Below are 26330 nucleotides of genomic sequence, written 5' to 3'. Positions count from 1 at the left end.
AGATCTTTGCTCTAAACAAGGCTGTGATTCAATCATCCAGTCTTACTCAGTTTTTCATTCAAAGGAAACATTTAGAGATGCTAACCAAAGAGATGACTGCTCAAACTGAAGAAAAGGACAGAAGACATCAAGAGGAATCGACTAAAAAGGTCTTCATGAAAGTTCACATCCTGACTCCAAAGCGAATATGGTTCGAATGTCTGCTTTACATTGTTTAGCTTTTCCTCCGGTGTCAGGCAGAAGTGCTGTATCTGCTGCGTCACTTCGGCTTCCAGTCCGACAAGGTGGTCGTTGATGTGAATTCAAGAAACATTAACAGTATTGCCAGACGATGCAGCGCCGACCACACCAATGGTGTGACACATATTGACAAAGGAATATGGTTGCAGGGTTACAGAGAGTAATGACATGAAAGAAGCGAAAAACAGTTCGTGTTTATGGCTGAATTAAAACGACGCACCGTCATTAAGGAGTGCGGCACATTCACCTGCTCTCTTTCAAAGCCCCCCTCTCGTCTCATCGCTGTCCTTATTCCAGCATTTCTCCATTTTCTCTCGCTGCTTTCCATTTCCTCTGTTCGTGTTCACCTTTATTGCCCTGTGAAGCTGCAGCACAATGGCTCCTCGATCTTCTTTCAATTTTGTTTTCCTGCCTTTCATTTCACTTACTATCTTTCAGGTTTCCATCTTCCTTTTTTTGATGTTTATCCTCTATCAGTTTTTGCCTCTTTTGTTCTGCTTTCAAAGACCACCTCTCTATGATTTCTGTATTTTATAGCCTCACTCTTTTGATGCATATGAAAGCTGAACAGTGCCTGCATTTCTTTTTCTTCTTTTTTCCCACTGCATCACCATAGTCTTTCAACACCTGGCTCTGTGACCCCCACAGAAGGTTGCAAGACATAATTTAGGGGTCAGAGGTTCAGTAATGGGGCTTAAAAGAAGAAAACTACATATTGCTGACCAGCCTTCTGCCAGATGAACATATATACTGAACAGAAACCCATGATCACATGTAATGCCAACGTTTCTTTAAGGTGAAGGTTAAGATAGAGAAAGGTTACAATTAATAAAAAGCTGAACTCTCATTGAAAGTTTGTGAAAGAAACCAACTCAGCAGTGGGTGTACATTATCAGGGGCAGAACATGAATGTTTCTTGAGGATACTCAGCTGAGTTCACTTGATCGCAGCACCACGTGCTCCAAATAATTTCTAGAGTAGCCAGATAACCTCATGTACATGTTTTGAGGGTTGTGAGAGGAAAGTGGAGAACCCACAGAAAACCCACACAGCCACAGGAAGCTCATGGAAACTCTGCACAGAAGGGTCCACACCGGGACTCGAACCCAGAACCCTCTTGGGCCCAGACCCAGACTCAAACCCGGGTTAACCAAAACACCACGGCCAGGAAAAGGTTGTGTTTTGGTTAATGGTACAAAAAACAAATAAAATACATTGTCAGTTTATATTTTACCAATAAATTTTGCGACTCGCCACATACAAAAAGTGAAATAATTGGTCACATTTGATTTACATTTTCCTCATATATGTACTGGTTGTAATGAACACAGTTTCAGTAATGAACGCAGGGCTGACCCTGTGTAAGCAGCAACATGGCACCTCTCCGCCTCTACATTTGACAGATGAACGCACTGCAGACTCGTCCAGTAACAACTTCCTCTCTTCAGTTCTGCCGGGGGCTTTAAGTGAATTTCAGCTGAATCCTTTACTCACTGTTTTGAAGCTCCGTAGGTTCATAGATCCCCTCCCATCACATTGTTCTCACATTGTTGTTTGATGCATTTTTATTATAAAAAATCGATTATAACCACGTTTAAGGTTATTTTTAAGTTAGAGTAGCAAACCATTACAGTCAGTTTGATTTTGCAGTTGGCTACATGTGCACACCCTCGTTGTAATCCCCTCTTTGTCTCAGTGGAAACTTGATGGGAGCTTGATTTTCTCCGGCACTTCAGAAGCCCTTCTTACTTAACAGTCATCCACTTGAAGAGTGATAGCTCCAATATCTCTCTCCCTCTGCTTCCTCGCCTGCAGCAGCACATATATTCCAGTTTCCTTAAGTAAGCTTTTCCTTTTTTCCTTACTTCAATAAAAAAATAAAAAACTGATATGATTTAGATTTACAGTGGCTTTGTAGCTGTACTTCATCCCCAGATGGCGATCCCTGATGATTTCCCTTTACTTTTCGCGTGGTGCCATTTTCTGGTCAGGCGCCACATTGCTGTGTACGTCTACTGTAGTTTTTACTCTCAGGAATTTACGGCAGGCAAAAACACAAAAGAAACGATCTCTTCAGAGACGAGACTTCTGATTAATAATTCAATCTTTTGGTAATAAAGACCACCATCAAATTTGCTAAGCACCTTCATGACCCTGGAAATAAAACCTTTTTTGATTTAACGATCCCATTGTCCTCATTGTGAAAAGAACTATTCTAACTGAACCACTGGAAAGAAAACTGGAAAAACAGTAAGAAAATGTCTACAGAGAGTCAGATAAATGGGGACATTAGGTGTTTTTGTTGCACTCAGCTGAAACATCCATAGTAATATAGTGGATGTGCTTTTTTAAATTCAGATGATCATCTCTTGCATGTTCCTTCACGCAAGAGATGATCATCTGAATTTAAAATAATGAGCTAAATCATCTCTGCGCTGATTTTTTATATGTTTAGCACCGTGATATATTAAAAAAAACCACCCTGGCAACGTTTAATCACTTTGGACTGTGCTGCCAATGAAACACAGTGGAATATGCCAGAGAATGACAGTGAGAAGAGAAGAGAAGAGGCAGACGTGAAGGCTAAGAACAGATTACTCAGGCTGAGCAAGAAATTTAAAAAGGGAGCCCACAATCAAGGTAACAAAAGGTTAATTTGATTAAAATGGCACGACAGAAATAGGTACGTGATACAGCTGATTACACGACACAATCTGCTTCTCTTTGCTGAGAAACACAAAATGTTTCACCGTTGCCTCTTAACTGCAGTGAGGTGTGCTCGTCTTCCTGTTTAATGTTAGCGATCACAGCTGGTTGATCTACTGGCAGCTGTAATAAGATGAAGACTTATGCTGAACAAGTAACATTTGCAGAGTGACATATGAGTCACTTACCTCTTAACACAGCCAGTTATCCACATGGGAGGTGCTCAAACCATCTGCACTTGTTACAGTCTCACACACAGCATCAAGGAAAAGCCTGTATGAGGAAGTCCGAGAAGCAGCTGGGCTCATGTCAGTAGGAATACCTCAGAAATGATTCTGATAAATATAAAATATCGGATCAGTCAAAGATCCCTATCCTTTGTTTATTAAATCTTTGTGCATCCAGTGTGTCAGCTGTTCTGCTCTTTTACAACACAAGGACTGAATCTTGGAGTCTCTTTGTCTCTGTTACATTTGGTTTTGAAAGGCCTCTGTGTGCAAATTACTGCTGTTGGTTGAAAAACTGCATTTGAACATTTCGGTTGACGAACACTGCTGTAGATGAACTTAGGCTGTCCCCATCCTGATAACCCTCCCTCTCCTTTCTTCAAGGATGTTTAGCAAGAAAATAAGTGGGAAAAGTTGATCGTAAAAAAAGATTTTCAAAAATCTGAGATACGATCACATCAATGCACTACCTCAGATCTGAGCCAAATTCTGTGCTTTTATCATTTTCGCAAAGCATTATGAACCAAACACATTGATTTCTTCTGAAACAGGATGCCATGAAAAGATGATGCTAACCGCTAAATCATGTCCAAACAAAAAATGTACAAGAGCTACCTGCTGTGTGGCTGCAGGCCAGAATAACTTGTCACAGATATTTCCAATACTTGTCTCAGGTCCAAAAGAGTCCACTGCTTCTGAAAAATAACTGCAAATACTTCCAACTTTTTTTTTTACTTCAGTGTACACAACTGACTTAATTGCTACAGCCAAACTTTTTTGTTTATTGTCAAGTTTCTAAGGTCATAAAGTTTATTTCATTCTCTCTTAGCTGTGTATCTTCGTTTAATCACTGCCCCAAACCAAATACAGCTTGACTCAAGTACAAAAGAAGCAAAAGCATTACAAGTATAATTTTATCTTGTTTCATTGCAGTCAAACTGTAGATGTATAATCTTCAATGATAGTGAGAGGCTTTGGCTCTTCTGATGGATTTGATGTCGCTGATGAGCCACCAGCAGGCAGGTCCCTGCACTGGATGATACTGGATCTGTATCTGACATTCAAACGCCTCCGCTCGAGCTTGATGCAACAGTCTGTGGGAGTGGAACTACGCAGGAGCCATTGATTACCTCGTGGGTGTGCTAACAACCATATTTTGCTTCACAAAAAAAAAAAAAAAACATATAATAAGTCCTCACTGCTACACTGATGCATCCGATCAGTTTAATATCGATGTAGAACTTCAGACATGAAAACAAAACTCCAAACAGACACAGAACAACAAAGAGAACAGGGCACTGGGCCGTTCCAACTCATGAGCCTCTTCCCAGCAATATGAAAACATGCAGAAGTACACCTGATCGCTTTTATCCACGTGCAGGGTTTGCAAGTAAAACAGCTGGAGCTACTGATGAGCTGCATTCACTGTTTTTGGGAACTTTGTGACCAGTTTCATACAGCAAAGGTTAAGCGAGAACAAGTGAACAAGATGAGATGCAGCCACAGATGGTCTTTTGTGAGGACGTCAAAGATGCGCCTGCGAAGAAGCAGCTCTAAGGAGGCTGACGAGTGTGATGCTGTAGCTCCTGAAGCCATTTTCCCTGAGCCAAGTGCTCAGTGGAGAAATCCGATGCCTGTTAAACGTTTTATGCCTCCATTCGTGGTGGTTAACCTTACACATATTTTGCAAATGAAACTGTATCAGAATTGGTTAATACAAACTAAGCAGGTTTCCGAATATAGTTTGACTTTTTAAAAACTTACAAGCAAGAAGCGGTCAAATGATCTGGGATAAATATTGACAGTGTAAATAAAACATTTTATACCCTACAAGCTTGCCTATACCGAGTTTACATTTTCTCTAATTACTCTGCAGGATATTATTAACTTGATTAGCTGGGCGTACGATGCACAGAACCAGGATTAAGGTCCAATGTTTTGTTTGGTTTAGGCTAATGAAAGTGTTTGGTAACCTCAGCAGTAGGGATGGACATTTTTCTCATTGAGCACTTGAGTATCCAGGTGCTGCTGGTTGCCATTGTGCCTCTAACATTAGATCGAATCATGTCTGAATATGAATGTTACACAGCGCAGATCATTTTTGCCAGACAGTCACAGCAGTTACTTCACTGCGCCCAGTCTGAAAATTGTAAATTACAGAACAGGGTCCATTTTCTTTTTCATTTAAGATATAAAAATAATATGATTGCTTGATGTGTTGGACAAATACTGACATCCAAATCAAGCACTGGTGTGCTCATGCCCATCACAAATAAGCAGTGCGATTCTTAAAATAACACCAACAGTATTTTTTGACTACTTTGATGACAAAAGCTGAAATAAGAACACAAAGGGACAATTCCCAGTTGGAAGTTAGTTAACTCCTGGAAAGACGCGCCGCTTTGAAATCTTTACTAAACACTAATTACTCGCTATCAATAGTAACATGCTAACTACCTTGACTGGAAGCGACTGTTTTTGCATTTGCATTTCATATCACCTCTCAAGCTTTAATTAACACAACAAAGGCCTGAGTGTCCCACAATGACTGCAAGTTCCTCCTCAGCAAAGCCAGGGAAGTCAAGCAGTGGGCAGCACGTCTAAGACTATGCCTAAATTTTCACATTTTAGCTAAGTGCTGAAGGAAAAGACAAGAGCAGAAAACACTAAACACTGGCAGAGTGCATAAATATTTATAGAGGACAATAACGTTGAATTATGTTGATAGGGATGCTGTTTACAGTAAGTTTAACAAATACACGTTGGCTTTGCATTCTTTTTTGCAGGGTTGTTTAATTAAAGTTGAACTCAGTTATCCTTTTTTGGTTGTCCTTCTTTTGTGCCTTTATAGAACTACAGACATGTTTTGTTACAAAAAACGGTGTTATTATGAATGTCAGTCAATAAAATGAAACAATATTCAAATCTAAGGCCTTGTTCTTTAAAGGACAAAGCAAAGAGTCCCGACCTCATTGTTCACTGGTTGACAAGCTTATTACACTCCACCAATACCCATAATGCCTCTGGGCTCCCTCCACTGATTCGGGCGAAATTGTTTTAATGAACAGGAATAACAATCGCAGCAATGACAACAACAATGAGAGAAACTAAAATGACTGTGACAAAAACGGCAACAAAAACACAATTGCAAACGGCAGCAATTACAGCAGGAAAGAGAAGCAGGCCAGCGTCACCAAATATGAGCCCCCACAAAGTCCAGCTTTGAATAGGCTAAAGAGAAAAGGGAAGCAGAGAGAGAAAATCTCCTCCCCTCCTCCTTTGGGCCAAAGCCATTATGACCATTGGATCCAATGAGCCAAAACCAGCCGAAACTCTTGGAGACCTTGGCCTGTGTGTGTGTGTGTGTGTGTGTGTGTGTGTGTGGCCTGGCTGCTGGACTCCCCACGGCCAATTTCCTTCTTCAATGTTCCTTCTTCCTACCAGTGCTTATTAGGCCAGCTGCCAACCATTACAACTAAACTCTGGGGGACAAAGAAAAGCTGAAGAACAGCACCTTACAAAACATTTAGTGCGTTGGCCGGAGCACAGAGAGGTACAAGGGAAGAAGCTCGTGTGAGTTTGGCCCACAGAAATTTTCCAGAAGAGGAAATGAATTTGATTGTCAGCAGTCCTCAGCCAACAGTCTTTAGTGAAAAAGGCTGCCACTCAAATTTATAAAAATAAAAGAGCTTCGTCAAACCGTGCAAAACAGCAAAGCAAATAGCAATGAAAAATACATCACCAAACACCAGCGCTGCAAAAACAAACAGACCGCAACTCAAGTCGCTTTTCAGTACGTCTAATGAATCCAGTTGCTGTGTGAAAGAAAATTTGGTTTTCAGGAACAGTTCAGTTCCAATCCAGTTCACGACCACAAGAAGAATAACAACTCAAAATCTGCCCTGTTTTACTGCAAGCCCCCACAAAACAGCTCCAACATCTCCAGATTAACTCTGACTAGGAAATCCGTGCATCTCCTGGATAACTCGTCCGGCCTGAGGCGGGCTTAGGTTTTTCCCTGAGCTGGCTGCAGTGATTCGCAGTGATCCTGTATCCATGCTGAACCGGTACCTCATGCAGCCCTGATCATACTCGAGGAGAAACTTCGGAGATATTCGAGACGAATAGAAGATTTGAAAATAACAGTGCTTCACATATTACAAGAGATTATTAAGATTATTGTGCCAGAGGGACCAACGCGCTGCCATGCGTGATCTCAGGGGGCAAGCAAACGAAGATCGATCCTGTACAACAAATGGAGCGAAGCCTGCGAGCTAGTTCAGACAGTCAGCTCGAGCCGCCCTGCAATATGCACATGTGACACACCTCACCCTCGCCTCTGGTGACTTAAACACACCCTCCCAGCTTGGTGGTCTATTTAAGCTGCAAATATTCCCCTCTCGCCCTCTGCCTGCCAGCGTCCTGCCGCCCTGCATCAGCACTGCCGTCGTTCTCTCAGCCCCACCAACCCCCCCAGCATCCACCTGCAGGCTCCTGTGATGGGTTCAAAATGTTTTCTCATCACTGCCCAATATCTCATGTAAGCATATCTGCGAGGAGTCATGAGATCAACACGTCAACACGTATTCTTCAGCATGATCTTGATGCGAGATTTTCATTGTCAGAATTCATATCTATTAACAACAGAATGATAGTTAAACTAAAGCCTAAAGGGTCAGAATCCTTATTTGTCTTTCCTGTGGTCCTACTCATAAAGTACAAACCTAATCATCCTGATTTTAACTCCTAAATATCAGCCCCGATGAGTCTGCACACAGTTCAGGAGGTTCAAGGCCGGATCTCTAAACCCCCCACATCACCAACTACAATATGGGTTGATGATCAGTAATGGCCAGGATCCCAGACCAGCATTCTCCTCTGATTGTCAGGAGGGGTGAAGCACAGCAAGTAGTTGAGTCAGCCTGTACTGTGTGTGTGTGTGTGTGTGTGTGTGTGTGTGTGTGTGTGCATGATGGATCATAGTCAAAGAGGTCTGGAGAGTCAACCTCCTCCATCTGGAGCTTGACATCCCAGCTCAACACCCCCACCCCCCCTCTTCTTTTTGCTCTTGTGCTACCATTCATCTTAATCACAGTCTTTCCCTCAGCACTGAGCCAACTCTCTCTTATGTCTTTGCTCTCCAACTGCCTGGCAGACAGAGCACCTTGGGAGTACAGTGACTGTTGGCAGTTTTTTGAAGCACAAGTTTGATATTTGCTCAGCTCCGCCGTAATGCCGTCATCGGACTCCAACAGGCTGATAGTTTGGCTTGTTAGGGAACCAAAGAAGACAAACCACACAGCACACGTATGACATTTTCGCATAGTCAATGAGCCAAGAAACACTCACCACAGAGGAACATTTTGTGGTCATCAGCCACCTGCAGCTGGTGAATAACAGCTCCTGCTTTGTCTGCAGCCACTCGAAGCTTCTTTGTAAAGTTTAAGGGAATATTCAGAATAGTTTACATGTGCAAGTCAAGTGGCATCGCGTGAGACTCTGGCAGTTTGAGAGGAGTTTACCAGACAGGGAAGGTTGAGCGTAAAAAAACACTCAAGTTGGATTATGGGAAGATCACAAGCTGTAAGCTGTCTGAACGTCAAAGGTTAACGGTTAAGTTTGACAACAGAAAACATTATATTATGTGTCTTTATGTTTTCACTCACAATACCTGTTTTTTTCACCATAAACATGCATGGAGAAGGTCTCCACATCTTGTTAGACGTACCTGGTTGTTCATTGAAGTCGTCTCAAACTATTTTCTCTTGCTTGGCAAACTATCTCACTGAGGTTTCACAGTCTCCTCCTGATGAGTCAGAGAGCTCACATACATGTAATCTGAATGTGAAGTGATACATATTGATTCCCGTGAAGAAAACAATCTTAAAGTATGTACGTGTAATGCCAGCTTTTTTTTCCCGTGTCTGGGCTGCAATTCACGGTCAAACCCTGAATCACTCTGTGGTCTCCAGAGCCACTGTGGGAAGGCCGCAGGGCTTTATGAAAAAACAACAACAAACGTGCAATACATCCGGCTCATATGTGTTTTTTTTTCTGTATCCTTCGGGGAAATATGAGAATAAACTAGTTTGGTTATTTGGTAATTTTGGTTGTATATTCAAACAGACTCAGGAACAAATCATTCTCAAAACAGGAACAAATCATTTCTCACAACAGGCTGCAGCAGTTTCACTTAAATGAATCTAAGGGAGCTACAAATGGAAAGTTGCAGGGTACTTTCACACATCCTGGTTTGAAAGGACTCCTTTGATTCTGTTTTTGGCCGTAAATCATAAACCACAGTGTCTCTCGTCGGCCTCTGTGCCAGATCCATTAAACTACCGAGGAGTGATAAGAGAGCTCAATCGCTGACTGACATGGGTTATCGCAGAGGGCAAAAGGTCGATGCGGAGAGGAGAGAGAGGACGTGATGATGAGGGAAACGGTGCAGCGGGTGATGAACGGGAGGGGATGAGCTCCACTGTGAGGTCCGAGTCTGTTTTTGCCACTCACACTGATATAACAAAGTTCAACCATTTTGGAAATGTTTTAACCTCCGCTGTGAGCACATGGCGTCAGCTCGGCTTTTCTCCAAAGACCTCTGTCACCTGAAAAGTGACCAAAAAATATCAGCACAGGCTGAGAACAGACCAGAGACATCGCAGTGATGGACTCAAACAAACTCAAAGAATCCAGTAAAGAAACATGAATGCGTCTCCAAAGGTGACATGAAAAGGAGAATCGTGAGCTGCCCGTTGACTTGAAATCTGCCTGTCACAGTGCCAGTGTCTGCTCAGTTCAAGGCAAGGCAGGAAATCACAGACGAACCTCCACAGTAACCTGTTTAGTTTAAAGCCTGCGGTCACATGCAGCTGCTCCCTCCCGAAATTAAATGTAACTTAAGAGCTCACTTTCACAAGATATTTTAGGATGACTTATGCAGTTAATTTGTATGATTTTCTTTAAATTCCATATGAGACCAGTAATCCCTTTCATCCCAACACACTGCTGACCCAGTTACTGTATAGTGAAGCCACAGTATTGCACAATTGCTCCTATCCAAACCAGAAAGCTTTCTTCAACAGTAATACAGCTGTCATCTCAATCCCTCAACCCCGACTTTGGAAAATGAGTTTCTGGTTTACATGATGTTGACAAAATCTTGACGCTGGAGAAAGAAAGTACTAAATCTCTTACTTAAAGGACAAACAACTTGTTAAGATTTGGGACTTACTTTATTAGTTTTGTAAATCATTTCTGAACTTTATCTTCACTGCTGTATTTAGATCCAAAACTGGACATGAGTGCACCTGAAATATCAGAAATGAAATGAAAACTGAATGAAAACTTGTGTTGTCACAGTTAAGCACAGAGAGCCAAGTCTGAAGCAGGAAGTCCGTCTGCAGCTCTAATGGAGATGTTTTAACCGTTCTCCCTCTTTTAACTCATTTCAGCTAACATGGTGATGGCGATCGTCCGGCTGCTTGTGTCAGCCTTGTGTTATGTAACTGCACTCCCAGATCTCAACCATTAACTTGGAACGGTAGACAGAACTACCAAAAAGAGGCCAAAGTTGTTGCTTTAAGTGCATGTCAGCTGTCATATTGTTGCTTAACACTGCAACAAGAGGAGTGTGTGCGCTCCCTCCAATAGATGGAATACCTTCAGCTATAAATTACAGATAGCAAGGTTGTCAACGGTGTGCAGGTGAAGTGATGCAACGGCTCTACAGATGGTTCAGAAGCAGCAGCAAAAATAACAGGATGCGGCGTGCCAGCAGAGGTGGGTGGATTCGGTTTGGTTGCAAAGACAAAAAGAGAGAGACGAAGAAAAAAATAAAACAGATGGGGGGCAAGAACGGTTTCGAAGAACACAAATTACATGGTTGCAATATAAATCACTCAATAAAATTAAAACCAAGGGCATTTAGACTTAAACACACACACACACACACACACTCTCTCCGTCTGTCTCTGATGGCTGTGCGTCTCTTTTCCTTCATGGCTCCCTTGTTTTCCTCTCATTGCTCATCCCTCTCTTCTGTCTATCTTCCTCTGCTTGGCTTTGCTTTAATTATCAGCTGGCTGCCACCGACAGGAATAAGCACTCCTGACAGCCAGGTGTGGAATGACAGGGATGCACACACACACACGCACTTTAACAGCATGCATACGATCACGTGCCTCCATAAACATAAACAACAGGAGACACCAGCAGATATGAACAATAAGACTCTAGCTGCGGTCTCTCTGAAAGAAGCGGTGGGAGCAGCAAACAATGATGGCGATATTGCAGGCTGGCTGGAAGTGAGAGCCGGGACGAGCGAGGATTAATTACAGGTATGAAGGAAACAGAGAGAAGGGGGGGGCAGGGAGAAAGTATGAGGACAAGCGGGGGTGCATGAGAGCAAAGGGAAACAGACGAGGATGTGAGGGAGGTAGAGGTGTTGAGGAGGAAGAGGAAGAGGAAGAGAAGTGCTGCTTTGTGGCCAAACAGGTAGCATCAGCAATGTTTGATTGATATAAGGGCCCTGCTTTTACAGAGATTGTTATGTTTTCCTAACAAGAAACCTTTTCTGATTGTTCAGTCAGAGAAGGATCGTACGAGTTTTTCTTCTGATGGTCATGCTGGAAGGTTTCAGAAGGCAAAGAGAAGGATGTCATTCTGCCTGTAGGTCTGCTGTGCAGCTAACAAGTCAACGTATTGGCACCTTCAATCCATTTCCCACTCGTGCAGCATTCATTTTCCGTGAAACGCTGCATTTGTGATTTATCGCTCACGGTTTTCTGCATCAGTGCGAGGAAGAACGGCAGTGGAGCGTCATGCAGCTTAAAGTGAGGAGAAAGAGGACGAGAGGATCACCGTGGACACACACTCAGCAACACACTGCAGCCAGAGCAGAGCAGATGCCACAGACTGAGTCAAAGGTTTGCTGTGAAATCCAGAGTGGGATCCCTCACACTTTCAGACACACACACACACACACACACACACACACACACACACACACACACACACACACACACACATTTTCAGACTCAATAAGGCAAAAAGAAGCTTCCTGTGTTACATACACCAATCAGCCATGACATCAGCACCACTGACAGGTGAAGTGAATTACATTAATCATCTGTTTACAGTACAACGTTCTGTGTTGAAAGCTTGGCTTCTGGTAATCATGGGGATGTTCTTTGACATTTTCATACAGTTTTATTTTTGGGGTGCTTGGTTTGCCTTTATTTTATTGTGAAAGGGAGGGAAGCTGTAGGCAGCAGACAGGAAAAGAGAGGGGAATGACTTCCAACTGGCTGGAATCAAACTGACGACAGTTGCAACCATGCAGCCATGGAGAAGGCGCTGTCACCTTTTGGCTACCAAAGCGTTTCTTGTAGGTTAAAAAGGCCAAACATTATTTCCCTTTTTTATTTCACCACCCACCTAAACACCGCAGACCAAATTCATCTGAAATGATGTCAACACAAAGAGAGATCGCTGAAACATGTCTTGTTTCATATAAAGGATACATAGAAGGCCAAATAGTTCAGGAAAATGAGCCATCCAGAATCATTTGTTAAACTTAATTTAATAAATAGACAATTGAAATTCAATTTTACACTTTCAGAGTGTTTCAGTGTGAATATAACCTGTAAGAGTGCATGTATGATTGGCATGTTTTGTACTGCTAATTGCACTCCAGTCCAGCTTTGCCTTATGTCTTCATGCTTCACATTGCGGTTGCATTTGTGTTGCACTGCGTCTCATTGAGTTGCATCAGATGGAAGTGCCAAACTTCAAAGATAATCTGTGGCAACTTCTTCGCATCGAAATAACGAGCAGCAAAGTTCATTTTGTTTGGGCTCTGGAGTAATGACTCGTGAAAATGATTTGCAGTGACTCCCATCAGGACAGGGGACGAGAAGACACGGCAGGCGGGGACAGAAGAGATGCGAAGCAACAGAGGAGTGGGCGAAAATGGTGTGTAGAGCTGGAATATTCTCACACCTGACTGTAAGCTCAGGATTCATTTCTGTTAAACAGATGTGATTGTGGAAAGACAAACCGAGATGGATTTGGTGAGTTTTTGTGAGTTATTTGAATGAAATGCGTTTTATGATGAGTTAATGAGGCAGTTAAGCTCGTTTTAGTTTGCTCAAAGAGAATTTTTGCTCAAAAAGAAAATTTAAGTCCAGAGGGTTTACAGTTACACTAAGTATATATTGTATTATATCGAGTGAGCTCATATACATCTCCCTACTAAAACTGTGGCTGTGGCTAGCTGGTTAGCATGCTAACTTCAGTAGATATCTCAGCAATACAATACATACACACCTTTGACAAAAGTATCAGGACGGGGCTGTTTTCCCTGCCAACTTTGTGGCAACAGTTTGTTGAAGGCCCTTTTCTATTCCAGCATGACTGTGCCCCAGTGCACAAAGCAAAGCTCCATAAAGACATGGTTGGATGAGTTTGGTGTGGAAGAACTTGACTGGCCCACACAGAGTCCTGACCTCAACCCCATCCAACAGCTTTGGGATGAACTGGAACGGAGATTGTGAGCCAGGCCTTTTGGTCCAACATCAGTGTGTGACCTCACAAATGCTCTGCTGCATGAATGGGCACAAATTCCCACAGAAATACTCCAACATGTTGTGGAAAGCCTTCACAGAAGAGTGGAAGCTGTTAGAGCTGCAAAGCTGTCTGTGTGTTTAGAATGAGATGTCATTAAAGTCCCTGATGGTGTAATGGTCAGCTGTCCCGATACTTTTGTCTATACAGTTTATGTTGTTGCACTTTTCCTTCACATTCTGTTGATGATGTTAATTCATTTCTTGAACATTTTAAACTAAAATTCTTAGATCTTACAAGTTGCGCCTTTAACATGCAGCATCTCTCTCATCTCATCTCAGTGAAGGTACCATCCATCTCTGACTCTTGCTTGTGGGTGTCTTGTAAGTTGTCTCAGCTCAGGTTTTGTTTGTACAGTTTGGCACAAATACCACAGCTTTATGCAAACTGATGAACAATGAACAGATGTCTTTTCCCTCTGCTCCACTTTCACAATAACCCACGAGAGCCACAATGTGGTCCAAGCAACTTTGTGTCAAACACACTGCAAAAAAAACACAGATGGTAAGAATCTCTAATGAAGGAGTAAGCAAGAAAGAGGAGGAAGTGTGGATGAAGAAAGGTACGTGTTATTAAGAACCCATGCATCTGCGTGTGGTATCCCATAATCCATTGTTGCACTGATATTCTCTCCCACACACACACACACACACACAAGCACTAGTCTAATCAATTCAGCTGCTTTAGGTGCTGGTCAGAATGCATATCCATATATATGTATGTGTGTGTGTGTGTGTGTGTGTGTGTGTTTGTGTGTGTGATTACTGTTGTATTCAGGGACCATATATGTGAGGCTCTCTCTTACTTTTAATTGCTTTTGCATGACACTCTTTTTTATCTCATTCCATACACAAAATGTAACACACACACACACACACACACATCTTCAGAGCTTGTGTGAGTGTGTGTGTGCGTGTGTGATCCACCCAACAAAGGATTGCAGTTCAGCCCCTGCTGCTGCTGCTGCATTATTATCAAAAGTCTCAAAGCACAAAGGGATACTTGAAAAATAGACAAATCACCTTCTTCTTCTAAGGTTTATGTAATGACATTAACCACACATAAAAAGAAAAAAAACTGCTTTACTCCCACATCCAGTAATAAGCTTCACTTTTCACAGTGCGGGTGGGGAAGATGTAGATTTAGATGATAGATCAGCACTTCCAACCCTGTAATGTTTTATTTCTCCACCACTTATGTACTATTCACTGTGATCATTTGACGCACAGACTCATACATGCAGAAACACGTTTGATAAACAATACTTATATTTTATCACTTCAGGGGGCCACGCTTCTCAATTTGCAGCTCATCTACACTGAAATTCAGTCGTTTCTAAAGATCCCGTCTTCAATTCTAAACCAGAAACTCAAATAATCCAATCTCAAACCCAACGTTAATCCCTCCTTTCTTAACTGGAAATAATAGATTTTTAAAGAGCACATCAGTTCAACCCAGAATCCCAGCACATCCAAAATTAATTTTTCTCGCTGCAACGAGACACGGCACACAGCACGTTACAGTAATCAGCGTCCTCTTGGTTTGACAACACTTTTCTGGGGCACAAAATGCCGATAAGCTTCCACTTATGGAGCAGTTAAACCACACCACAATGAACTTTTTCCTAAGCAAAACAGCTGCAGATGTGGATGACAGCGAGACGTTGTGTGTCCTATTTGTCTGGGGGTGCAAATACACAAATACTACAACATGCAGTCAATCTCAGCCCCCAAAAACACGCAGAACACATTCATTCCTGGTTGACAACTCTGTTCTAATCTGTACTAGTGTTTTTATATACTTTATCTGATAAGATGTAAAGATGAAGCAGATTTCTTATAATGAGCTGTTTGTCTGTCACCCCAGATTGCCTTCCTTGTGCATGAATGTGCTACTGAAAATGTCCTAATAAGATTTGTCTTTCATTGAAATGGGCAATTTTGCTCCTGCTTGGCAGGGACGGAGGAAGTGTGGAATATCACGAGGACGTACTGAATTAACACAAATTTGTCCACACAGTTTGTTGTTGAGAAGCTGTAAGATTCCCCAGTTGCTGCGACGAGCCAAATGTTAATCCCCTGCTCCGTTAGCGTTGCATTTTGACTCCAAATGACCGACCGCCTCCGAGCGTTTAGGGAGTCGAGGATGAGCTCTGCTGGTGTCAAGTCGTCATAACGATTTGTGTGTCCAAGGAGCACAGCCTCCATAAATGAGGGAGACAAGAGGCCTAAATATAGATATGATGGAGGGAGAAGCACAAACACTCCACGACAAACACCATTAAGGCTGGGTCAGAGGCAAGACAGGAATAGCACTTCACACACACACACACACACACACACACACACACATCCACACGCATACAGACGGTAGGAATTGATGTACAACATAAAACTGACAGCTTCAGATTCAGTTTAGCACTCAACTAGTCATTTATCAATAAACCAATTGATGCCGATTAATCGTGGAAGACAATTATCAAGCAAAGACAAACACTCTGGTTACAGCTTCTCAGATGTCAGGACTAGCTGCTATCTGATCACACAAAATAATCACTAATTATTTGCCATCCAATACTTGTCGTAAAACGTTTCACTCACAATCTGCTAGTCAGTTGACGACTGCACTCAGTAGGATTCATCCTTAAGGGACCGTGATCACAAGATTTCATGGTAATCAGGTCGGTTATTGTTGAGAACCAACTAACATTGCCACCCATTAGAAACATTTTCTAGTCAACTTTCTAACTTTGTACCATACCCCTAACTGAAAGAATTTTGTTTCATTCTGTTACCTGAAGCCATTAGCTGGACTGGAGAAGTTCAGATGTCAACTAGTGTGTACAAAAAACATGAAAACCCTCCATCATAACTCTATAGCAGTGGGATATTCTTCAGTCATGTCATAAACAAAGTGGTAGCGGCTTGACACTGACTACCCAAACTCAAAGTAGGTTGGCATTTTTAACACCTGATTGGCTCTGAAGGACACCTGCAGCCCAACGAAGCTTTATTGTCCCATGAAACTGTTGGCCTGTGTCTTCTTCATGTGTCTTCTTGATTTAATTGCCAAATGAACTTCTGGACCTTGCGTGTTTCCACATTATTTTACTGATAAAATGTCTCATAATGGCAGTAATGACGACAATAAAAAAAAGCCCCACAAAGAAATAATATTCACAGTGAGGGAGTCCCTTGTCTCCTTGTCATTTGCTCTGTTCATCAGCTGTATTCCCTGACTGCATCTCCTCTACCTGTCAGCCCCCCGGCACCCAATTCTCCTTGCACCACTGGGCTGTGGCATGTGTGTCTGTTTGTTTGTGTGTGTGTGTGTGTGTGTGTGTGTGTGCAGGTGGCCTCAGCCTTCCCTGTGAGGAGTTTAAAGCCTTTTGGGATGGCTGGTAGGATAGCAGAGACAACATCTGTGTGTGTGTGTGTATGTGTGTGTGTCCGTCTCGACTCCAGAGGGCAATAATGATCTGCGGTCAGGGTCAGGGGCCTTGAGTTATGAGAACATATTGATCCCAGTGAGCCTCGCGGTGATTGAGGGTTGTTTGTGAGGAGGGTAGCTCCCATCACTGAGCTCCGAGCGCTGCAGGGTGGACGAGACGAAAATCCCACAATCCGTCTTCCACAGGTGATGTGGAACACACCATCATCCCTAAGTGCGTCCACTCTAGTAGCACGTGGTCTTGTCAATAACCTGGATCATCCATAAAGACAACCACAACTAGGAATGCCTTGATTGCCTGGCCGTCGACCTTTATCAGATGATTTTCGATAAAAACAAGCGATCAAGGGATTGAAACTGATGCTTTCGAGTTGGCGACGTCAGCAGGCTAAAAGGTTTCTGACAGTGTGGCAGCTCTTTCAAATGCACTGAGCTCCCACAAAGCCAGAAACACAGCCTCTGATTGGTCGACGGACTCCAAGACATTGTGGTGACATCAAATGCAATCGGGTGACTAACAGTTATACTAATAACAACAACAACTGTTTTCAACGACCAAAATATATGGATAATGGTCATTGAACTTATCATGATGGATTTGCACTATATAGACAAAACTACTTAACCCCATCCAACACCTTTGGGATGAACTGGAACGGAGATTGTGAGCCAGGCCTTTTGGTCCAACATCAGTGTGTGACCTCACAAATGCTCTACTGCATGAATGGGCACAAATTCCCACAGAAACACTCCAACATGTTGTGGAAAGCCTTCACAGAAGAGTGGAAGCTGTTAGAACTGCAAAGCTGTCTGTGTGTTTAGAATAAGACGTCATTAAAGTCCCTGCTGGTGTGATGGTCAGCTGTCCCATTTCTTTTGTCCATATAGTGTATTTTACAAAATTTACAAAAACAAACAGAGCTGCAGATTTTCTGAAAGGAACAATGGCTACCTCTCTCTCTCCTCTCTCTCCTGCAGCGTTCCAGAGGTATTTAACACTGATAATAGTTCATCAAGGTTTCCTCAGGAAATTGGTTAGCAGAGGCGGTAAGCAATGCACTGCTCTAAATAATTGCAGCAAAGAGAATAGACAACGCAACCGATCCATCACCTGCTGAGCCGAAGCAGACAGGTCCTGATGCATCTCATCTGGTTATCAGTGTAGTTGCTAGATGGTGATGGTCTCACTCATTAAACACGTAGCCTCTGCTGGTTAATTTTTTCATAAAAATGACATTTCTGGTGGTGGTCTTTATTTCACAAGGCAGAACATCTTCACCAAAACTCTGTGGGGGGAATCCTGTATCTGACATGTATCATCACATTTTTTGCAGATTATTGATTCATCTTTTAGTCTAGCAAATGTCAAACATTAGTGATAAAACAGCCATCACATCTTCATAAGGTCACGCTTCATTTTGCTCGTTTGTCCAACAGTGCAGAAAGAAAGGCTTCATCCACAAAACTTGCTGATGTTTGTTTGACCCATGACAACCTTTCCTGCACAGGTTCACAGAGATGTTTCCATGTATTATTTCACAAACATAATTCCACCTTATAAGCATCACAGTTACTAAATCCTGAATATGAGGACTGCTGAAGAGGCAAATGAAATACCAAGTAATATGTGTCAGCCTTTGATAAAGTCTGACAGTCACCACTTTTATGCAGGATTTCAGAGAACACTTTGAGGCAACTAAAGTCCCAAAAAAAACCCACTTCGTTCTCAAACTGAAGGTGCATCTGTCGCAAAAACTATTACATTATTCAAAATGGCACAGAAGTAAACAGTTTTTGGCAAAGAGGAAAAGGGAGTTATAAGTCAAAGCTCGCTGACAGGACAGATGGTGGTTCAACAGAGAAGTTGCTAAAAGCATGATTTCACAGACTCAAGAACTGAACCGTAGAACTAAATCAACATCTCCGAGGTTGAGTCTCAGCAAAAACTCTACATGAAGAGATTCCCAGAGCTGGTCTTCATAGCAGGGTTTTCATTTCCAGGGTTTTCAGAGTCCAAAGCCAGTGCACAATGACACATATCCTCGTATCAGGAGCACAAAAGCTGGAGCTGTCAGCAATGGGAAAGAAGTGTGCTTCTCTTTCACTCTGTCCTCCACATTTGGACAGGTTTACACCTAGAAAAAGCCAAAGGGTGTCCTCCAAGCAACACTGAACTGTTACTGTAGGTTTCACAATGTGGTGTATAATGCTAGAGCCACCTATCTCCTGGGAGTCATTAGGTCAAAAGTCCTCTGCAGGGTCATGTATGATGTATAAGACAGAGGGTCAGCACTGTTCCCAGATGCTATATTCTGATATAAAGCTCCCTGCTCACAGTGAAAAACACATTCAACACAGCTTTCACGATGACCACGATGAGGTCAAGCACCGTCCTCCTTCATAGCCAGAGCTAAACACCATTAAATCCTTTCTGGTTTCTGAGGCCTGGAAAGTCAAGTAGATTTCCATTCTCCTTCAATCCCCTCAGTAGAGAATGATCTGATTCGTTCTGACATGGTTCGGGACAGGTATGACAGCCTTCTGAGGAGAACTGACACTGTTCTGAGGAGAGTGGCCCATCTCCAGAGGATTCCATCCAACATGCCACAGTGAGATAATGGCCTGTTCATCCAATGCATTGTGTATCCGTGGCTGGAAAAAGTGCTGCACATCACTGCTGAATGCTGAATATGGAGCAATTTCTCCTCTATTATGCGTTTTGTGTTTGTCTCAATTGTCAACATTTAGTTACTATATGTATAATAAGCTCCTGTACTAATGACCCCAAAACAGCTGCCTGTGCATATCATCAAAGAGCCATGAATTTCATTTTTAACTAGCCAATCTAAAGTCACAGTTCCAGATGGCGACTTAAAGAAAATAAGCATCTTAAATGTAGCATGCTGAATGCATTTGTTTCCTTATAAAACAGTAGGAAAGATGATATTTTGAAGTCCATCTTGGTCGCAACATTGCGATTTTTATGGCACTTTAAAGGGCCAGCTCTCCCCAGAATCAAATATATGTATCTTCAAAACTCAGCAACTCGTACCAAAACAATCTAGATTGATAAATAGCGCTACAGGTGAGAGGAGAAACGTGTACTTTCAAGTTTTGAGGTGAACTGCCCTTTTTAACATCAGTAACTGCTGATCAGTGGAATAATGTAGGATAGGTAAGGCAAGGTATGGCATAGAGTCCCCTTTTTTAATATTACAGAAGGTGATTCTTCTAATTTTTCTTCTTCTTCTTCCTCTTTCCACTTCATGTTTTATGGCTTTTCTGACATTACTGCCACGTGCATTTGTTAAGAAATGTATTGTACCACCCATCTGCTTGATTTTATTCATATGCTTTCCAGCATTTAGTCCAAGACACAACCAAAATTTGGACCCACGCATCAAAACACTGCTCCATAGCGCCAGTCCTGGTGAAATACTCCACACAACACCCACACAGCACTCGAACTAAACAAGCACACGTGGCAAATGAAAGTCCCATAGCAAATAAAGATGAAAAAAAAAGTAAAAGTCTTTTAAAATGAGCACAAACACACATGCACAAACCTGTACAATCCAAAGGCGACCCTGTTCACCCTTATTCCAAGACAATTTCGAGCTCTGCACCGTAGGTCACACGCACCTCCTCAGCCACTGACTGTGACTGGCTCATGGTCATTGGCCTGGAACACCCCCCACGTCTGCGACACCACCACCACCACCTTGGCCAGAGAAATGGTGTCTGACCAAGCTGATTCAGTGGGTAAGTGGATTAGATGGGAGGAGGCTGACCTTGAGGGGAATGTCAGTTTGTCATGCTGCTCACTTTCTCTCTGGTGCCCTCTCAAATGTTCATTCCTTATTTTTTTATAGTAATGCTAAAACTTGCTGTCCTCTGCAAATTGTACACATTGTACTCTTCTCCCAGTAGCATATGGGAGGCACTGATGTTCCTGCTGCAAGCCAATCGCAGTGTCAGAATGCTATGTGCTTTCTGGTCTCCACAGCAATACCACCAACAGACTCGTCACATTTTTGTCCCTCACAGACTTAAACATACCTGCTCAGTGTCGGCTTGTTTAAGACACTGTAGCCAGCAGTAAAGGATAAATAAACACACATTTTTCTCTTTTTCCTTTGTGTTATGTATCTAGGCAATGTTTCCAACAAAGCAACAAAAAACACAGCCAGATACTGACGAGTGCTCGGTTCATCCAAAAGCCTTGGATGTACTGGACGCCAAAGGCGCAGCAAAAGTGACTATCATGTGTTCTGACTGTTTGTGTCTCTTTCCCTCACACACAAAGTTTAAGTCATTCTATCTGTCCCCCAGCAGCCGTGACATCCAGTCATCTAGAGATCATCCAGTTAAATGGACTACAGCCAGCGTTAGACCACAATAAAACCACACGAGCCACTGGACGCAGCTGTGGGTGTGTTTCTTTACATGACTGAGCAAAGCCACGTTCTTTTCAATTTCCAGCATGCAAGTCTGAAGAGTTGTGGGTCATTCTTCTCTACTACACACCTTCACGCCTGCAAATACAACTGCCACAGCCTTTAATGCAAATGAAATGGAAAATTGGTGCAGTCTCACAGGAAATTCAGCAGGTTTGCAACCCAAAACACACGGTTTGCAATGGCTCAACACGCTCATTCTTGTTCATCCCAGTGCCCCCAGTGTACCATCCTTTGAAGCTTCCAGCCTTTGAATTGCAACACATTCTAGTTTTATATGAGGTTAGGGTTCCTGCATCATCTCCTTCATTGCAACTTGTAAATTCCTCCCCTCATGCGGAGGGCCAGGATTCCAGTCGCAGTGGGTGTGTTGGCAGTCGGAGCCGTATTTGAGATCCCTGGAGAGTCAACACCAAATTCAATTTCAACCCGAGTATGCTGTTGCTGTTGAGATTTGTTACGTTCATTTCATGAGAGACTATTGTTAGAAAAGCATTTAGGCACTGATTGGGCCCCGCAGCTCTCAGGCATCCGTGGCCCTCCTCATCCACAGAAGAAAATGTACACGTAATCTTTAATTTATATTTAATTTTATATGAGGTGCACAACCGCCCACTTTTCAGAGAAATCTGAATTATACAAAGTGGTGCAGAAGCAAACACTGAACAGTACGGCAGCCCCACTGGGACAAACAGGTATGTTGTGCTACCTGTATTTATGTATGAAAAATATTTCTTTTATATTACAAAAGCCAAACGAATCACTTGTTGGAGAGAAGGAACTAATTCATCTAGAAAGAAGGAGCAATATCTAATAATATTCAAGAGTATTTTTTCAAGGCTGTGGACACACCACAACTGATGAAGCCGTAAGGGTAAAATAAATCTGAGCTATCAGCATCTTTTGGGGTTTAAATAACACAGGCTGTAATGATCAGTTTCATGACTCAAGGCCACTGGTTCAAATCCCTGTGCCGACTGGGAATTTATGAAGCCAGACAGCAGGTATACTGGGCTAACTCCCAAATGCACAAAACTATATCTTAACATAACGTGTTTTTTTATCGAGAGAAAGTCATAACGGTTGGTTTTACTGGCGTTGGTGTTTCTTGCATTAATACCCTGCTTAAAAATCACATGCTTCAACATATTCACATCTGTGAGATACCCAGGACCATGTGGTCACAGCCGAGCAGCTCCGCCGAGGCAGTTGGGAATTTAGTGCCTTGCTTGAGGCCACCACCATCATCCTTCTCCCACCAATCACAGATCTCTCTCAGGGCTTTGCACAGGCTTACTGCTCCGACCTGCAGGCTACAAAACCAGCCATGTGACCGTGAGACAAGATCATGAGCTGAGATGCAGATTGGAAGGTGGGAACATTAAAGAAAAGGAAAAGATAGGTATTGTGTGGAATCGAGGTTTTGATAGAGATGTCATCTTGCTGTCACAAATATTGTCCTTGTTTGACAGGCCAAGCATGCACAGGGGAACCAGTAATGAGCCAATTACATCCCTCCTTTTGATCATTCTTAACAATGAGATGAAATGTCATCCTCTGGGATTTTAATTGCCTTCCTCCTCTTGTATCTCCACTCTTTAATCGGATTTCCCCAGTGGCAATGATACACAATGTGTTTTGTTTATTAGGAAGCAAACTGCTCTCACAATCTATCTATCTATCTATCTATCTATCTATCTATCTATCCCCCCCTCCTCCTTACCAAACCCAACAGACACTTCCATCACTGCAAAATTTCAACAGATCAAGTCCATTTTAGATCAAACTGCAGCACAGACGATACATTCATCATCAGTGCATCCGTTCCATCCATCTATTCCTTGTGCATTAGTTTGTGCTTCATATATAAACACCTTGTAGAAATGATATCATATCTGACCTGCACCAATAAACCTCGTGGACGCTTTGCTCGAAATGAGCTGAAGGAGCGCCCCCTGTTGCCTGTTTGGCGGCCTCGCTGCTAAAAAGAAATCACAACAGACAGGAGGGTTAACACCAGGCCCAAACAACCGTCAGTCCTGTGCTAATCCAAAGGGATCAGGCTCGATACTTTCTTCAGTAATGTTCACTTCGTTTTCATTTTCTTTAGAGGAGTTGCTTCACGTGCACAGAGACAGAGAAACAAAAGAGGAGGAGAGAGAGGGGCGCCCCAGACCTGTTGACCCAGAGCCATGAAGAAAGACAGAAATTCATCATCCTCTGCGCGTTTGGAGTGAGCTGCAGGGGCGTCGCGCAAATGAAAAGCGCAGATGAATTTACTCTTCTGTTCAATAACCAGCAGAGCCTTCAAACCCCATAACAATCACGTGACGAGCAACGAATACAACAAATCATTAACAACCTCGATTACATCAACTCCGCAGTGTTATGTTGCTTGTGTGTCTTTGTGTGTAAATCGTGTTGTTTTGTTTTTGTTTGTTTGTTTGTTTTTAATGGGTGTGTGATCTTTGGTGAAACTGTCTTCTTCTTATGTCACCTTAACGCGCACTGTGGTTTTTCCTGACAGCTTGAAGAAACCATCGTGTTGAAAACTGAGAATATTTCGCAGGGAAACAACATCCCCGTAGGAAGAAAACTTATGGATTCTTGTTTATTTTGATGTAACAGTCCTTATCACCGACTCACATTTAACCAACGTTTTTACTGTGTTGATGCTAAGAGCAAAAGACATGAGCAACAGGAAATAGAGAAAAGAACTGCTTTTACCTTCTCAGACATCAAAGAAGAGCGCGTCTGCAGTAGTTCAGGAGAAGAAGAAAAAAGCTGGTAATCCGTAATTATGAGATCTACTCTCAAGATTCTCTCTGTGTAACTCCACAGCCTCTTGTGTGTCCGCTGGAGAGGTTTGATATCCCAGAGACCTTCCCCTTAAACCCAAAGCAAATATCCGACCAGGAGCGTCCCTGTGTTCAGAGCTCTCCGGCTGAACGTCTTGATCTCGAACATGTTCAGCTCTGCGCAGAAGTCTGTCGGAAAGCGGGTCGAGCAGAGCCGGAGAAAAGAAGTCCTGATGATTTGGACACTTGCGCGCATCAAAAGCGGATCCGACTGTGCGCCTCGGAAATCCACGTGTCTTTCCTGTCCTTCCTCCTTGTCCCCTTTCTGATTTCTGCTCTTATGCTCACAGAAACAGGGGGACTAATAGTGATGATGATGGGCACAGGGGCGGTATCCAAGTTGACCTGGGGAGTAATCGCTCCATCAGCGGCAGGCTGAGGCGCTGCGCCCCGGACGCTGGAGAGGTTCCGGTCGGTTCTGGATGGCAGGTTGGTCGGTGTGGTGGAACCTCAGAGCGAAAAAAAGACGAAAAACGAGGAAGACACGCAGGAGTGTCTCCCTGTCGCTCCCTGAGCCCTCCGTCTCTCCACTTTCATTCAGTTCCCCCGGGACGCCGCGAAGGCTCTCCAAAACGAGGTCCCGTGAAGAATTTGAGGCAGAGCAGCAGCTGAAGGTTAGCGTCCACCGCCCCCGTCGACAGCGGGTTTGAAACTACAATCTGCCGAGCTGCTCGTCTTTCCAAACTCCATTCCTCAACTGAGGCACAAACACGACTTCAGGATCAGAAACTGTGATGCTGGTCAGCCCCTCACGGAGATAAATCCAAGCAGTGGCGACTGCACACCTGCCTGTCGCGGCTGTTTGGTGGGTCCCCGGTGCATTTCCAAGCGGGGAGGGTGGAAGGTGGAGGGTGGGGGGTATCAACAGTTTGCAGAGTCGCCGCTCCAATCTGAGCACAAAACATCGACAGGCTCAGCGGGTGATTTCACTCACTGGTCGTTCCCATGTGACTCCTACACGATTGGTGTGTGTGTTTATTTAAAGATGGGATGATGTAAAATGACTGGAATTACATTTATTACATTTTGTGTAGGCTGCATGTTATGCCTTAGCGTTTATTTCCACGGCCCATGAGATCAGCTCGTCTCAGACAGATACAGGTGGGAGGCGAAAGGGCCTTTGAGGTGTCGGAAATGAATATTTTAGCAGAGAGAGAGAGAGAGGGAGAATCACAATCAATGTGCTTGTGTGCGTCTGTGCGCAACGACAAGAGAGTGCAGGGGAGAGGAATGAGAAACAACAGCAAACAAGGCTTTAGAAAAGTCCGAAAGAAAAGCAGAAAGCGCGTGATGAAGGAAGAGAGGGAGAGCGGGCTGTGTGGGCAGGAAACAGATTCTCAGATCAGCTCCACGGACGGAAACCGGACAGACAAACGGGCGCTCTGATGGCGCTGGTTCCCTCAGCCCTTCGGCAGCTCGTTACCGGTTACCGTTAACGGTTCGGGGTCTGCAAGCTACCGCCTCATTTCAGCTTCAGATGCTGCGTTAGCTTAGAACTGTGATTCACACCCACCTCCCCAAAGGCTTCGCTCACTCAGCTGTTGCACAAGTCCAAAAAGCAAAATGATATTCACACTTGTAGCTCAGCCACCTACAACCGGGGCAACCAGTTTCATAGAGTCTGCAAACACCATGTGACAGTGTCATGGCTGGGTATGAGAGGGGCACCCTCAAAGGGCCCAGCTGTTCACAAGCAGGGATGGGATGAGGTTCAGCACCCTGTGGAGCTCTTACTCGTTTTAAGGATAACACTGCATGAACACCAG

General features: G+C 43.3%; 1 protein-coding gene across 1 annotated transcript in view; it reads right to left on the bottom strand.

The window, feature by feature from the left end:
- LOC124050777 (histone H3.v1-like) overlaps positions 1-24564 on the bottom strand; it is a 54936-nt gene extending 30372 nt beyond the window's left edge. The window contains exon 1 of the mRNA XM_046373616.1: positions 24434-24564. The gene's annotated coding sequence lies outside the window, so the exon portion shown is untranslated. The remainder of the gene's footprint in view (positions 1-24433) is intronic.
- Between the last annotated feature and the right edge of the window lie 1766 nt (positions 24565-26330).

The sequence above is a fragment of the Scatophagus argus genome, chromosome 2 (genome assembly GCF_020382885.2).
Source record: "Scatophagus argus isolate fScaArg1 chromosome 2, fScaArg1.pri, whole genome shotgun sequence".
Lineage (NCBI taxonomy): Eukaryota > Metazoa > Chordata > Actinopteri > Scatophagidae > Scatophagus > Scatophagus argus.
Note: the sequence above shows the minus strand (reverse complement) of the source record. Positions and strands in the feature narration are given on the sequence as shown.